Source organism: Patagioenas fasciata, chromosome 8, assembly GCF_037038585.1.
Source record: "Patagioenas fasciata isolate bPatFas1 chromosome 8, bPatFas1.hap1, whole genome shotgun sequence".
Taxonomy (NCBI): Eukaryota; Metazoa; Chordata; class Aves; order Columbiformes; family Columbidae; genus Patagioenas; species Patagioenas fasciata.
This window is the reverse complement of record NC_092527.1, coordinates 6,718,210-6,731,974: the sequence shown is the minus strand read 5'-3', so window position 1 is coordinate 6,731,974 and position 13,765 is coordinate 6,718,210. Positions and strand designations below refer to the sequence as shown.

Sequence of the window (13,765 nt, the reverse complement as noted above, 5' to 3'; positions counted from 1 at the left end):
TAGTGCATTTGAGTGGAAATTGTATAAAAGGGTAGATTGAATAATCTATGTTGTGCTTGTAGGATAGTTTGTGAGATAAGGCCGTTTCCTTTTGGTTCAAGTGCAGGTTTTCTGAGGCCTGAAGCTGCATTTGCTGCATTTTGCTGCTTGTGAGCTGTAGAAGAGACAGAAAGTAACACTTGAAGGCTTGAGGTTTTCTGCACACGCCAGGTTCTGGGCACTGTGCTTGTGCAGAAACGCCGATCACCGGGCAGATCTCACCGCTGTGTCAATGAGCAGGGTAAAAAAGCAAGTCCACCTCCTTAGGAAGCTCAAGTATTTACCCTTTTCTACCCCCTATTAGTTTAAACTCATAACAGAACTGCAGTTACAGGGCTAACGCCTCCAGCAGTGATATTTTACAAAACACAACAGCGGCAGGTCTGCGGAAATACTCGTCTGGATTAGTCCTCCTTGGTGTGGATGGGGAAAAAGCTCATCTCTTCTTGCTCTAGGGAATTGTAGCATGGAGCACAATGATACCCAAGTTACGTCCTTCCGGAGTAATTAAGAAAGATCTTTAAAAAGAAATGGGAAGTTTCCTTGACTCAGGTTTCTGAGGTTACGGGAATGATGGGGGTGTCCACAGTGTCCACGCATCTACCCCACCCAGCTCACGCAGAGTCAGCTCGAGTTATTTCTGGCTTGGAATAATCCACCAGGAATAGCTGAGAGCAGGGGTGTCGTCTGTGCTTTGATCGTATGGGGATTTTCGGGATCAACAGCGAGTTCAGAATGGCGTGATGGTCTCCTATGTGGGTTTTCCGAAGATGGATGTAGCCTTTCCATTCTAGACTGGTGTCAAGAATGCAAGTGTGAACATGGTAAATGCCAACCAAAACAGATTTGATGAATGCAAAGGGATTTGGCCATAGCTTGATTTAGCAATTGCTGCTCTGCGTACGCTCCAGCATAAATATAGTATTGAGAGTACTCCTCGTAGTTTCTCTAGTAAGGTGTATATACAGGTTGTGGACATATCCTTGGTCATTAAATCTAACCATATCAATAGGAGGTGAGTTGCAAATCAAATCTACGCACGTTCATCCTTATAGAGCCTGTAACTCCCAAAGAGATTTAGAAGCTGATGCGCATCACGCCTCATCCGATGGGGACGGATGCTGCACTTGAACAGAACTCTTAATGTGTCGGATAATACAGGTTTGAGCTTCTGCCTTTTGTGCTCAGGGCTGCTAACACTTGGCTTCGGTGGGAGCAGGGTGGCCTTTTTTTGGGTCCCTGTTCAGGTTAATGCTCAGCGCTGTAGTCAGAGAGCATTTGGGTGCTTGTGACCAAGTTTATGTAAAAGAAATGTAATTAATTAAGTTCTCGGTAAATGCTGAATTTTTGGGGGCATGTCTATGCTAGGAAGCAGGGTTTTAGTAGTCCTGGCGGAAGGACCAGGCTGTCATTTTTAATGCCAACACAGAACTGCTGCTTGTACTTCCTATAGGAATAAGTTAAACCAGAGGAAATCACTGCTTGGTCTGTCAGAGGAAAAAACCATAAATGAACCAAAGGTCCCATCTCTAAACAAGCAGATCGAAGTAGAAGGTAGTGTTGGTGCTGTGTAATTTTTAATGCAACAGAATCTCTAATATTTTGCGTGTTTGTACCTTGGCATATTTTGCATCTGTTTGCTTCTGCAGCGCAAGTGGTGCTTTCCGCAGGAACAGCCGAGCCCCCCGGGCCTGGAGCACAAAGCCGGTGCTACGCAGCCAGCACTTTGGTCTTCATCCTTTTGTGTTCCTCAGGTGCATCACAGCAGTCAAGGTTAGGAAACCCAGGTCTAACAGGTCAGCACCTGAAAATAGAGACTGGGAACATTTTTATCGCACTTCAAAGAGATATCAGTACCGTCAGATTTTGAGTTAGACCCAAACCAGCCCACCTCTGCGGTGTCATTCCTGTGTGTTCCCCCTTTTTTGGGAGGAGTGTAAAGAAATCTTTATACACACATTCTCAATAAGCTCTTCGAACCTCTAGTGATTAATGGCTCTCCTGTGCATCATTTTGTCTTCTTCACTGCTCTGAATTCATCTGGTCCCGCTCCAAATGCAGTTAAACTGGTGGCACTGGCCATGTGGAGGTCATGAGAAGAGGACGTGTGCTGCGACGCGAGTAACGCGGTGACAACACTGCCTGCGCGGCACAGGGTGTCGGGAATGCAGCACCCTGCGGTCCTCACAAATTGTTCCTTTTCGCTTCTGTTGTGCTGTTCCCTTTGCCCTTGGGGAGGAGGAAGTGGGTATTTGAAACCCTAATTTGCATTATTAATCCACATTGTGCTTATTAATGAGTAAGACTTTGGATAGGTGGGTATGTCTGAGTCAGTGCCGTTTAACCCGTGAATATTTACTTTCAGTTACACAGGAGAAAAAGGCAGCCGGAGGCAGTGATTAATCCATAACCAACTTGTGTTGCATCTTCAAAGTCTTTGAGTGGGGTCTACGCTGTTCTGGGTCTGCTGCCTGGTTACGAGAGAGATGCTCATTGCACAAACTGCAGGTGTAGGTGATGTGTCGAGGATAATTGACCGTCCTGCTGAGGTGCCACGAAAACATATTGCAGACTAAAGAGTTGGATTCCTCTCTGGTTTGTATTCGTGCGACTCCTGTGGCGTGCAAACAAAGCCTCAGGATGTGGAGGCCGGGCAAGTTTATCTTTAACAGGAAAAAGCCCCCTCCACACCCAGGGGCCCTGTTGTTGACCTCTAGTGTGAAAAGTGATCCTGTATTAACTCTTACATTGTTGTCTTGTTGTTCGGTTTTGGTTGTTGGTGTTGGTTGCTTAGGTGGTTTTGGTTTTTGTGTGGTTGTTTTTTTTGTTTTGGTTTGTTTTTTTTAAGATGCTAATTTTGCTTGTACTGGAAAGTGGTGGCTCCTTATAGGTCTTTCAGGTTAATAAGAAATTCCTTTAAAGAGCAAGAGATAGCATCAGCAGAGCATGAAGTCGGTATTTGCAGAAGAGTGCAGTGCTGCTGCTGAAGAATAGAGGAAATCATAAGAAATAGCCAAGTCTCTCGTGCCTCTGCCCCTCCTTGGCATAGAGATCAGCATTAATAGAACTTAAACCTCACTGTTACAACATAGAGATTTCCATGCAGGCCTACAAGCAGGTGGTACCATGTGTTACTTAAAGGTGCATTCGGTATAAACTCACAGAATTACAGAATGTTAGGGATTGGAAGAGCCCTGGAAAGCTCATCCAGTGCAATCCCCCCATGGAGCAGGAACACCCAGCTGAGGTTCCACAGGAAGGTGTCCAGGCGGGTTTGAATGTCTGCAGAGAAGGAGACTCCACAACCTCCCTGGGCAGCCTGGGCCAGGCTCTGCCACCCTCACCATCAAGAAGTTTCTTCTCATATTTAAGTGGAACCTTTTGTGTTCCAGTTAGAACCCATTGCCCCTTGTCCTATCACTGATTGTCACCGAGAAGAGCCTGGCTTCATCCTCCTGACACTCACCCTTTCTATATCTGTAACCATGAATGAGTCAGCCCTCAGTCTCCTCTTCTCCAGCTCCAGAGCCCCAGCTCCCTCAGCCTTTCCTCACACGGGAGATGCTCCACTCCCTTCAGCATCTTGGTGGCTGCGCTGGACTCTCTCCAGCAGTTCCCTGTCCTTCTGGAACTGAGGGGCCACAACTGGACACAATATTCCAGGTGTGGTCTCCCCAGGGCAGAGCAGAGGGGCAGGAGAACCTCTCTGACCTACTGACCACCCCCTTCTAACCCACCCCAGGTACCATTGGCTTCCTGGCCACAAGGGCCCAGTGCTGGCTCATGGTCACCCTGCTGTCCCCAGGACCCCCAGGTCCCTTTCCCCTACACTGCTCTCTAACAGGTTGTTCCCTGACTGCTTTGCAGTGCTCTACGTAAGCCCAAGCATGGACATTTTGGCTCCATTCACTTATGAATAATAAATTAGCAACTTGCTATATCCAGCCAGCTGCACTTAAAACCAAGCAAAAGTATTTTCCTGGAAGGTTCTCGGTTGCTCCTTGGGTGACACGACATCCCATGTTCGGGGCTAACGCCAACTTGATCAAAAACTTTAAAAAAAGCAGAGCGCTTGATAGATGCCAAACTGCCAGTGTGACGTTAAAAAACAGTAGCGTTGTAGCAAGATGTGAGGCAAATAGTAAAGGAATTAACTCTTTGATGGGAGAATCAATGGTGCTACCAGTACTTGGTGAGGAAACAGTCTGTACGCAGAGGCCTTTGAGTTGAAATTTTGGGTTTGGAAGAAATACAACCACATCCATATGCTTAGGTGGTGGCTTCTCCAGGCAGAGGATTTCGACACATGTGGGTAATGAGATGTCTTGGATGAAGAAGTAAGTGGATAAGGGACTGGGAGTGGCACTGGAGGAGCTGGGAGTGCGGCACACAGTCACGCAAGAATGGCGCCCTGCCACGTGAGGAACGTCCTTCTAGCCGGGACCGTCACTGTGGAAAGGGTCTCCTGTTTCTATTTTTCTCTGCCATGGAAAGCTTCACTCTTTTGGGTTAAAATATAACTGCGGGGGTATGAAACGCTCGCTTGGAGCCAGTATCTGATTGCGCATCCCCTGTATGGAAATGACGTGCAGTAACACAGGGTGTCACCTTGTTTTTCACAACTCTTGCCTCTGGAGAGGTCCTGGGTGTCGGACTCTGCCGAGCAACCCCAGCTCCTCATGGCAGAGCTGCTGCTGAGAAAACCCGCGTGTTTCTCAATGATCAGCAGCGAGGATGTTGGACCAAGAACAACAGAAGGATGTCCACACCCTGCAGCCCAGGGATGTGCACATGGCGATCAAAAGGACCGATTTTATCCTTTTATTAAGATGATAACGTTTAAAGAAGATTAAATCTCCAGAGATTTAAGCTGCTTGCACGTCTGGGACAACATGGGGGGCGTGGAGGCTCACTCCATCAACAAGAGCTCCCGTGTCTCGTGGATCTCCAGGTTGCGTGGGGATCCCACTGGTGTTTCTGCCACCCTTTTTCCAGGTCTGTCACAGCGAGCGCACGGGGACACACGTGTGTGTGTGTTTGTGTAATCCTGCAGAGCTGTCGCAACGTGTTGGAGGCCGGTGAGATGCAGAAGGGGAGTGAACTGGGAGCTGCCCGGGAACACGTCAGCCAGCCCGAGCTTCAGGAGGTTGCAAAACCCACGCGAGGTCAAAGTACAAACACGTGTTTGGCTACAGCAACATGCTGTGTTTCTTAATTCGCTTCTGGAGGAGGAGCAGGGGGGAAGAAACTTCTTCTCAGTAAGGGTGACAGAACACTGGACCAGGCTGCCCAGGGAGGTTGTGAAGTCTCCTTCTCTGCAGACATTCAAACCCGCCTGGACACCTTCCTGTGGAACCTCAGCTGGGTGTTCCTGCTCCATGGGGGGATTGCACTGGATGAGCTTTCCAGGGCCCTTCCAGCCCCTGACATTCTGGGATTCTGTGATTCTGTGTGTGTTTTCAGCCGAGTTTACTACCAGGTTGCATGATCATCAATGATCTCATTCATGCTGATAAATATCTCCAGGGTGGGTGTCAGGAGGATGGACCAGACTCTGTTCAGTGGTGCCCAGCGCCAGGGTGAGGGGCAACAGGCACAGACTGAAACACAGGAGGGTCCATCTGAACATGAGGAGAAACTTCTTTGCTGGGAGGTGCCAGAACCTGGCCCAGGCTGCCCAGAGCGGGTGTGGAGTCTCCTCCTCTGAGACATTCAAACCCACCTGGACGTGACCCTGTGTGATCTGCTCTGTGACCCTGTGTGAGCAGGTGGGTTGGACTGGGTGATCTCCAGAGGTCCCTTCAACCACAACCAGTCTGGGATTCTGTGATCATCCTCTTTTTTAGATATTTAAAACAGTGCGTGCACGCTCAAGCAAGCACTGCTGAAATTAGCTCCTTTGTTTGAGGAAAGATGTTTTTTGTTCAGTTAACTCTGTTCAGCTTCCAAGCGGGCTGAGTTGTTTCTAGGAAAAGGCAGAGCGGTGTGGTTTCCCCGGCCGCGGTCCATGAGTCACGCGTTCCGTGACACAGCATTCATTCCTCTCTGGAAACCTCATTGCTGGAGCTGAGGCGTAAATGGGGACTCTGGAACCGCCCTTCGTGTCTCATAACCCAAACGCTCAATCTGGCATTTCTGGAAGTGATTTTAGTAAATATTTAATAGATTTTTAAAAGTCAAACTTTTAACATTTCTATTATATACCCAAACCCCATTAAGGTAAATTTAATGACATTTTTTTGCTGTTTTAAGAGCAGCTGTCCATTCTTAGCAAGCCTGGCATATAAGAAGTTGTAACGGCTGCTAATACTGTAACAATAGTAAATAAATAGATGTAACAATAATAAATAAAATTATCAGTAATACTATAATAAATAATATAAAGCTTCAGGTTGATTCTTAATAGGAGTGATGATAGATTTGGGGGGGGATCCACTTTTTCGGTTGCTGCTTTTTCTTTAGTTACTGGCCTGTTGGAGATAATTTTTTATATTGAACAGGAATATACACATTTGCTGGTTGAAAACCCTCAGCAGACAGGGTGGAGCAGTGAGGCCCACAACAGGTTTGTTTTAGCAAATTGCATCTTTCATTTTAAAACAAAAACCACCTCATTTCTGGATCATAAAGCAGACGTGCTGAAAGGTCGGTGCCAAAGTTGTTCAAAACTTAGCCATGTCCTCAATTTTGTGTTTGCTTTGCAAAGACATTTTGGCTTAAGTGGCTTAAAAAAACCCTCAGCTTGGAGGTGGAAGGAATCATGAGCTTGACAGAAATAATAAGCAACAGGATTTGTTGCATTCACAGCATCTCAGGAGAGATTGGTGTTACACAGGGAGTTTGCTGTAAACTGGGTCACTTGTTTTGGGGGGAGAAGGTGCTGAAAGAGTCATAAGCAGCAGTTTTCCAGTGGCACGGGTTGTTCGGCGTCGCGTGATACTCGACGCCAAACAGCGGGTTTGGTGCTTACAGCAAACAGCGGTTGGGCTGCATGTTTGGAATCATTTTTAAAGATTTGTCCTGGAGCTGTTGTTGAACGCGGCGTTTTGTGGCAAACAGAGGTCACAGTAGCTCTTTAATGTGCCTGTGGCACGTTTTTTTTCTGGTATATCTGTGACCAGAGTCAGGTTACTTGAAGTAAAACAAGACCAAAAATTTTCGCCTGTTTTGTGACGTGTCCAGAGATAAAAGGCAAAGCTGTTCTCTGTGTATCGGCTGCTGTTAAACTTTTATTTTTATTTATTTCTTCTTATCTCTGACTCAAACTTCCTTCCTCTTCTTACGCAAAAGCTGTTTGGTATCTCTAAGCTGTCTGTTTCTCGGCGTTGCCCGCAGCTCGGTTGGAGTGAGTGTTGTTGCTCATTTTCTTCATCTGGGTTGCGGTGCTTGGGCCTTGGGGTTGAGTTTGCTCGGTGGTGTGAATAAAGTAGATTTAGGTTCTTTTTAATATGCACTAGACTTTACTTGCCACCTTCAGTGCTGGATTTCACCTGCTAATGTATAGAATTTCTTTACTGATGGGCAAGGGAAAAGGCAGCTCAATATAGAATCACACAGAATCACACAGAATGGACTGGGTTGGAAAAGAGCTCGGAGATCATCCAGTCCAACCTTTGGTCCAACTCCAGTCCATTGACCAGATCATGGCTCTAAGTGCCATGTCCAGTCTCAGTTTAAAAACCTCCAGGGCCGGTGAGTCCAGCACCTCCCTGGGCAGCCATTCCAATGCCTGACCACTCTCTCTGCACAGAATTGCTTTCTCATCTCCAGCCTCAGTTTCCCCTGGCAGAGTTGAAGCCCATGCCCCCTTGTCCTATTGCTGACTGCCTGGGAGAAGAGCCCAATCCCCCCCTGGCTAGAACTGCCCTTCAGGTCGTTCTAGAGAGTGCTGAGCTCACCTCTAAGCCTCCTCTGCTCCAGACTGAACAAGCCCAGCTCCCTCAGCCTCTCCCCATAGGGCTTGTGTTCAAGTCCCTTCCCCAGTCTTGTTGCTCTTCTCTGGACCCGCTCCAGCACTTCAATCTCTTTCCTGAGCTGAGGGGCCCAGAACTGAACACAATACTCCAGGTGTGGCCTCCCCAATGCAGAGCACAGGGGAAGGATCACTGCCCTTGTCCTGCTGACCACGCTGGTTTGGATACAGGACAGGACACCATTGGCCTTCTTGGCCACCTGGGCACACTGTTGGCTCATGTTGAGCTTCCCGTCCATTAGTGCCCCCAGGTCCCTTTCTGCCTGACTGCTCTCCAGCCACTCTGTGCCAGCCTGGAGCGCTGCAGGGGGTTGTTGTGGCCAAAGTGCAGGACCTGGCTCTTGGCCTTGTTCAACTTCATCCCATTGGAATCGGCCCATTTTTCCAGTCTATCCAGATCCCTTCCAGCAATCTGCTTATTGTGACTTTTTTTGATGTTTAGGCAGCTGTCGAGGTGAGCAAGACCTTTCCCCAGCAAGGCTTTTGGAAGGATGTGCTCTCGCCAGTGCGCGTGGTGCTTGAATTACTAAGAAACATTAGTACAAAAGCCCGGTGGTAGCTATTTCTCTTAAGTTCCAACCTCAAATGGAGCGTTGGGTCACATAGCTCGTGTCCTGATGAGGGAAGAAGCAAACAGGTCAGCACTCCATGGGTGTCTCTCTTCTTCAGGCGTTTTTATGGTGATTGTTATCATCCTAATTTGGGAAGGTGGAGGTGAAGCAGAGCAACAACCGCTTAACAGAGAGCAGTACTCCCAGATGTTCAGTCCTATAGAAAGAAAACGATGTAATCGGTTCAGGCTGTCATCTCTTTTAGCCCCTAGGCTAAATTTGTCATGGGTGAAGTGTGTAGGAGGGGAAAAAAACCCCACAAACCACCAAAAAAACCTCTTTGGAAAAGTTTATTATGTTTCGTTTTCATTTGTTTAGCGCTTCACAGGGTATTAAGTTGTATCTGTCTGGACATATGCAATATTTAAATGCGTAACAATTAAACATGTTGAAAAGGTGTTCCCAGAGCTCCACTTTTCATGACCTGTAATACTCGTCAAGCTGTCGTCTCTTCTCCCTCCTGGCCCCACCTCATCGTGGGAAAACAGGGTTGGCTTCCTTGCGTGCCTTGAGGTCTCTGAACCCATATGGTCCTGCATCACCGAGGGGAGAAATTGCGCAGATAAGATTGGTTGGAATAATAAAAGAGCATTTTTGTCAAATATGAATGCATTTATTGTTAGAAGTGAGTTATTAAGTTGGCCTCTGTCCTCACCAGGTGACTTCTGCTGTCCCATGAGACCCGAAGGAGACATGAGAGTCATCTGCGTAACAAGGAATCCGCACCCTGTTGTGTGCCTTCTAATTGATCCCTCAGTTCCTCCTCTATATACTCAATGGGAAAGATTTATAGAACGGGTACTGATTGAATTACATCTAAGAAATCTTCAGGTAATGAGTAATTACCAGTTCTACTCCAGAATTCCTCCTAGAAAGTGGGATGAGGTTAGGCAGATGCATCCGAGTTTTATGGAGCTCAATTACTAAAAGATGCCTGGAAAAAAAGGCATAGAATCATAGAATACCAGCTTGGAAGGGGCCACAAAGTCAAACCTTTTGTGGCAAAAGCCGAGTCTAGACAAGCTGGCCCAACACCCTGTCCAGCTGAACCTTTAAACTGCCCAGTGCTGGGGAATCAACCACTTCCCTGAGAAGGTTATTCCCATGGCAGGTAGTGGCGAATCCACATTTCCCATCTCTCCTCAGATTTTAAATAAAATGGACTGAGTTGAGCTTGACTCACCGGCCTGCTGGAGGCCCAGCTTAACTGTTAGAGTCCTTCCAGAAAGAGCTGTGGAAAAACAAATCCGATGGTTTGTTTGCTTGAGCCGGGGTCTGGCAGCTCCCATGTTAACAGCGATCTGCAGGAAAAGGACGATGAGCCCATACGGCTTTTAATTCTTGAATTAGGGGAAAAGATATTTGAAAAAGGAAGAAGTTGGACCATTTAAGCAAAGTGCTTTTTTTTGGTTGATCTTCCAGACAAAAAAGGCTTTAAAAAATTAATTAGAGGCAGGGGAATTGGCTGGGCTCCCTGCCACAACAGGCCGCTCGGGGTGTTCTCCTTCAGTTGGTGCTTGCAGACATCCGACTTGTGTTCAGAGCTCAAAACCCCCTCCCTGCCTCTCTCCTCACCTGTATTTGAAGGGCAGTGACAAACCCATGGAGTTTTTTGCCTTTCTGGACTTGGTGGAGGAGCTGATCCTGAACACCATATTGCATTTGAGACGTGGTTGCCTACCTGTGTTAGGAACAAGGGCTGATGGGCTGTGCCCAGGGGCACATAGCTATTAAAAAACCCCAAACCAACTACTCCTTAAACTTACCTGTTTTCTCTATGACAAGATTAGTGTGGAAGGGTTTCTGAAAGTACTTTCTCCACCCTGTATTTCTTTGACGTGGCTCTGCAGATTCCTCGGCATTACTGGCAACAGGATCCCCCTCCTGGGGTGGAGTTCGGCAAACCTGATGCTGCTATTTATTAATGCTATTTATTAGGGGTTTTCTTCCATGTTATTTCATCTGTGGAGTGGAAGCAGACCACTTCACATGCCTCTGATTTCAATCCTGGACAGTTTGTGTTATGAGATAATGGCTGGATGTGTGTCCCTGAGGACCAGTGATGCTGCTGGTGGTATGGAGCCAAAACCTTCATGGAAAGGTTGGGGATTTCGTTGTTTCACTTTGTTTTTAGCATGGTGAAATATGACCTTTTTTCTTGTGGATTATTTATTTGTTAGGGTAGGACTTCACATCTGGTGCTTTTATATATATTGGAAAAATGAATCCTTCCTCCCAGCGCTGACTCTTTCAGCTCCGCAGTGTCACCCCGAGTCTTTCAAAAGTAATATTAATGCGAGACTTTGCTTTGGGTTACTTGCACACGTAGATAGACTTGAATTTATATGATTATGTTATCTCCCCTGCTTTAGCTGTTCTTTTGCTGGTAGAACCCAGAGCTGCCACGAGGCGCTACAGCAGCTGCCGTAGGAAAACACAGCCGGGCTGGAGCTCCCGTCCCTCCTCCTCCTCCTCCTCCTCCGTCTCCTCCTCTTGCCGCTGCTGACGCACTCGGCGGGGCGAGACAGCGTGGCTGGGAGGGAACAGCAGTGAAAATTCTCCTCCTCAGCTCCGCGGGGCCAGCGAGCGGAGGGGAGAGAAACCCTGGCGTCGCGGGGAAGTTGAACGGCAACAACTTCTAATTTGAAGGAAGTTTGGCTGGCGAAGGAGACGCCAGCGAGGTCCTCGGGTCCGGGAGCCCGTAGCGGCGGAGGGATTGGGGAACGCTTTGGTTTGCGACTGGGAGAGGACAAGTTGGCTGCTTGACCTGCGGGTGAGTACCCTGGCTTGTCCCCACAAATTGAGTCCAGGATCTGGCGTGTTTCCGTCCAACGGGTCCGTCTCTCGCCCTGGGCACGGCGGAGTCCCTCCGTGGTTTCTGGGTTTGGAGGGTTGGTTTGTAGGTACAAGGTGATCGGCGTTACACCACCGTGGCAGCGGCGCTTGTTTGCACAAAGTAAAAGTCAGGGACAAGCCGCTGTCCCCTTCGCCATCCTGGACACTTTCCCACCCGCATCCCCCTCCTTAATCGCTGCCAAATATCCCCATGGCAATTACAGCGAGTGTTTACATGGAACAGTAAGAACAAGAGCGTAGTTAAGATTTTATGTGAGTTTTTTGGCAGCTGTACAGAGGAAGAGGCGGTGCCGTGCGACTGGGCCGCTCTGCGTGTGTCGCGGTGTCACCCACTGCCCAAAACCATGCGAGTTTGGCTGTACAGGAGGGTGCCCCTGGCTCTATAGAGGAGAGCGGTGAGTCACAGGGAAACCCTAGAAATCCTCTCTGTGAACTGAACGTGCGTCAGAAAGAGGAATAAATAGAACTTTATCCGTAAGCTGGGTCTTAAGGCAGACAAGCAGCTGAGTCTTTCTACGGTATGTGATCCTATTTGTGAGTTTCTGGCAGAGCCACCTTTTATATCATTGTAAATCTCTTTTTTTGAACCGAGTGCTTTAATCTGGAACCTTTCTAATAGATTTATCACGATGAGTTGAAAAGTTGGGGTTTTTTACTTGACTTTTGGGTAAGAAACTAGAAAAGCTACGCCTGCAGTAGCTCATCTCTCTGTGTGTTTATTTATATATATATATAATATATATTTGTGTTTATATACACACTTAAGCATGCATGAAGAGTTACTGCAGGGATTGGGCTCTGTTCTGTGTGTGTATATATATAAAAAGCTATGGGTTTTGTTTGTTTGTTTGAAAGCAGGATGGGATGAGCGAGCTTTGAGAAGGGGCCCTAAATTCTTTTTGTCTGGTCAAGTATTACCATACCTATCTTATTTGTGAGTTGATGTGGTTACGCAGGCAAAGGCAGGAAGGTAAACCATAACAAAACACGCTTATCAACTACCTGCTCACAGCACCATCAGGTAAATCGTTAACACGCGGTCCCAGCATTGCTTAAAGCTTCTTAAGACGTTTCTCACCCCTGAAACTCCTTTTTTTCCAGGAGGTAAGAAGTAAAGTTACATGCAGATCTTGGTTTTGTGTGCGGGTGTGTCGTGCTTTCTGTTCTGGTTAATAAAGTGATGTAGTCCAGTGGATCAGGGAAGGGAGAAGACCTCCCGAGGCACAAAGAATAAAGCACGTTGCTGAAAGAGCAGCCTGGCGATTGCTGAATCACGTCTGTTCCTGCCGCTTACCTACCTGTAAATACTGTAGCTCGTTAATGAAACTTAATTTTCAATGGGTTTATGGCTAGTGGGCTGTTTTGCTTTTGTTTCCTGGCATCCTGTGAGTTGAATCTCCTTGAGCTGGGAAGGTTTGCTGTGGGTCTTAAATCCAAACCAGACTTCTGCTTTGCCTGACTTTGGGTTTCGTATACATGTAAGAAATGGATTTCTCTGAGGCATTTGATACTTATAAACTGTGGAGTCCTGTCTGCATTTCTTTTGAGTTTTGATCGATCATGGTTGCCTATTTTGTGTGAGTAACTTGAAGTATAGAAAATACATAGCATATGAAAGCACATTATACGAGGAAGCAGAAGTAGCTTCGTTTGCAATGTTTGCAGCTCTTGTTTGAGTAAGAGAAAAAGTGCTCAGCTCAAGAGTGGCTTAAGCTATTCTAGTTGCTCGGATCTAAGAGCATGACTCAAAACTTCCAGCTAAACCCTTAAGCTTCCTGAATTGGCATTAGAGTTGTGCCTTGTCCCCACTAAGCTGTGTGCTTTAGGTGCTGGCTGTTTGCTGCCAAAGGTCTGCTTGGTCCTACAAGGAGATTTTCAGTTTTCTTGCTGGAGATACCTGGACCTAATAAGACCTTTGAGAGCACAGGAACCTGGACCTCACTTTAGAAAAGAAAAAACCCAGAAGCCTATCTCAAAAGCCTGTGAGTGTCCCTGTTCTCTCCCTGAGCTCCAGATCACGTCTCCCTTCCATCCCTGTGGGTTTGGGAAAGCCCTGAGGGTTCCATCTGCCCCAGCCCAATGGGTGGGAGTTGGATGGTGGGGATGAGTTGGCTCAGGAGAGACCTTCTGATCTCTGAACTGCCTGAAAGGAGCTTGGAGCCAGGGGGGGTCGGGCTCTGCTCCCCAGGAACAAGCGCCAGGAGCAGAGGAAACGGCCTCAAGTTTTGCCAGGGGAGGTTGAGGTTGGATCTGGGGAACAATTTCTTCCCCAAAGGGCTGTGGGGCA

General features: G+C 47.5%; 1 protein-coding gene across 7 annotated transcripts in view; it reads left to right on the top strand.

Annotated features, from left to right (window-relative positions):
* The window catches only part of SGMS1 (sphingomyelin synthase 1), a 91,738-nt gene that overhangs the window by 46,997 nt on the left and 30,976 nt on the right, over window positions 1–13,765 (top strand). For 4 of the 7 annotated variants that reach the window (XM_071811577.1, XM_071811581.1, XM_071811580.1 and 1 more), the window contains exons 3-4: window positions 9,281–9,453; window positions 10,995–11,395. The exons of 2 other annotated variants lie outside the window; for them this stretch is intronic. The gene's annotated coding sequence lies outside the window, so the exon portion shown is untranslated. The remainder of the gene's footprint in view (window positions 1–9,280; window positions 9,454–10,994; window positions 11,396–13,765) is intronic. One more of the 7 variants, XM_071811578.1, reaches the window with a different exon arrangement.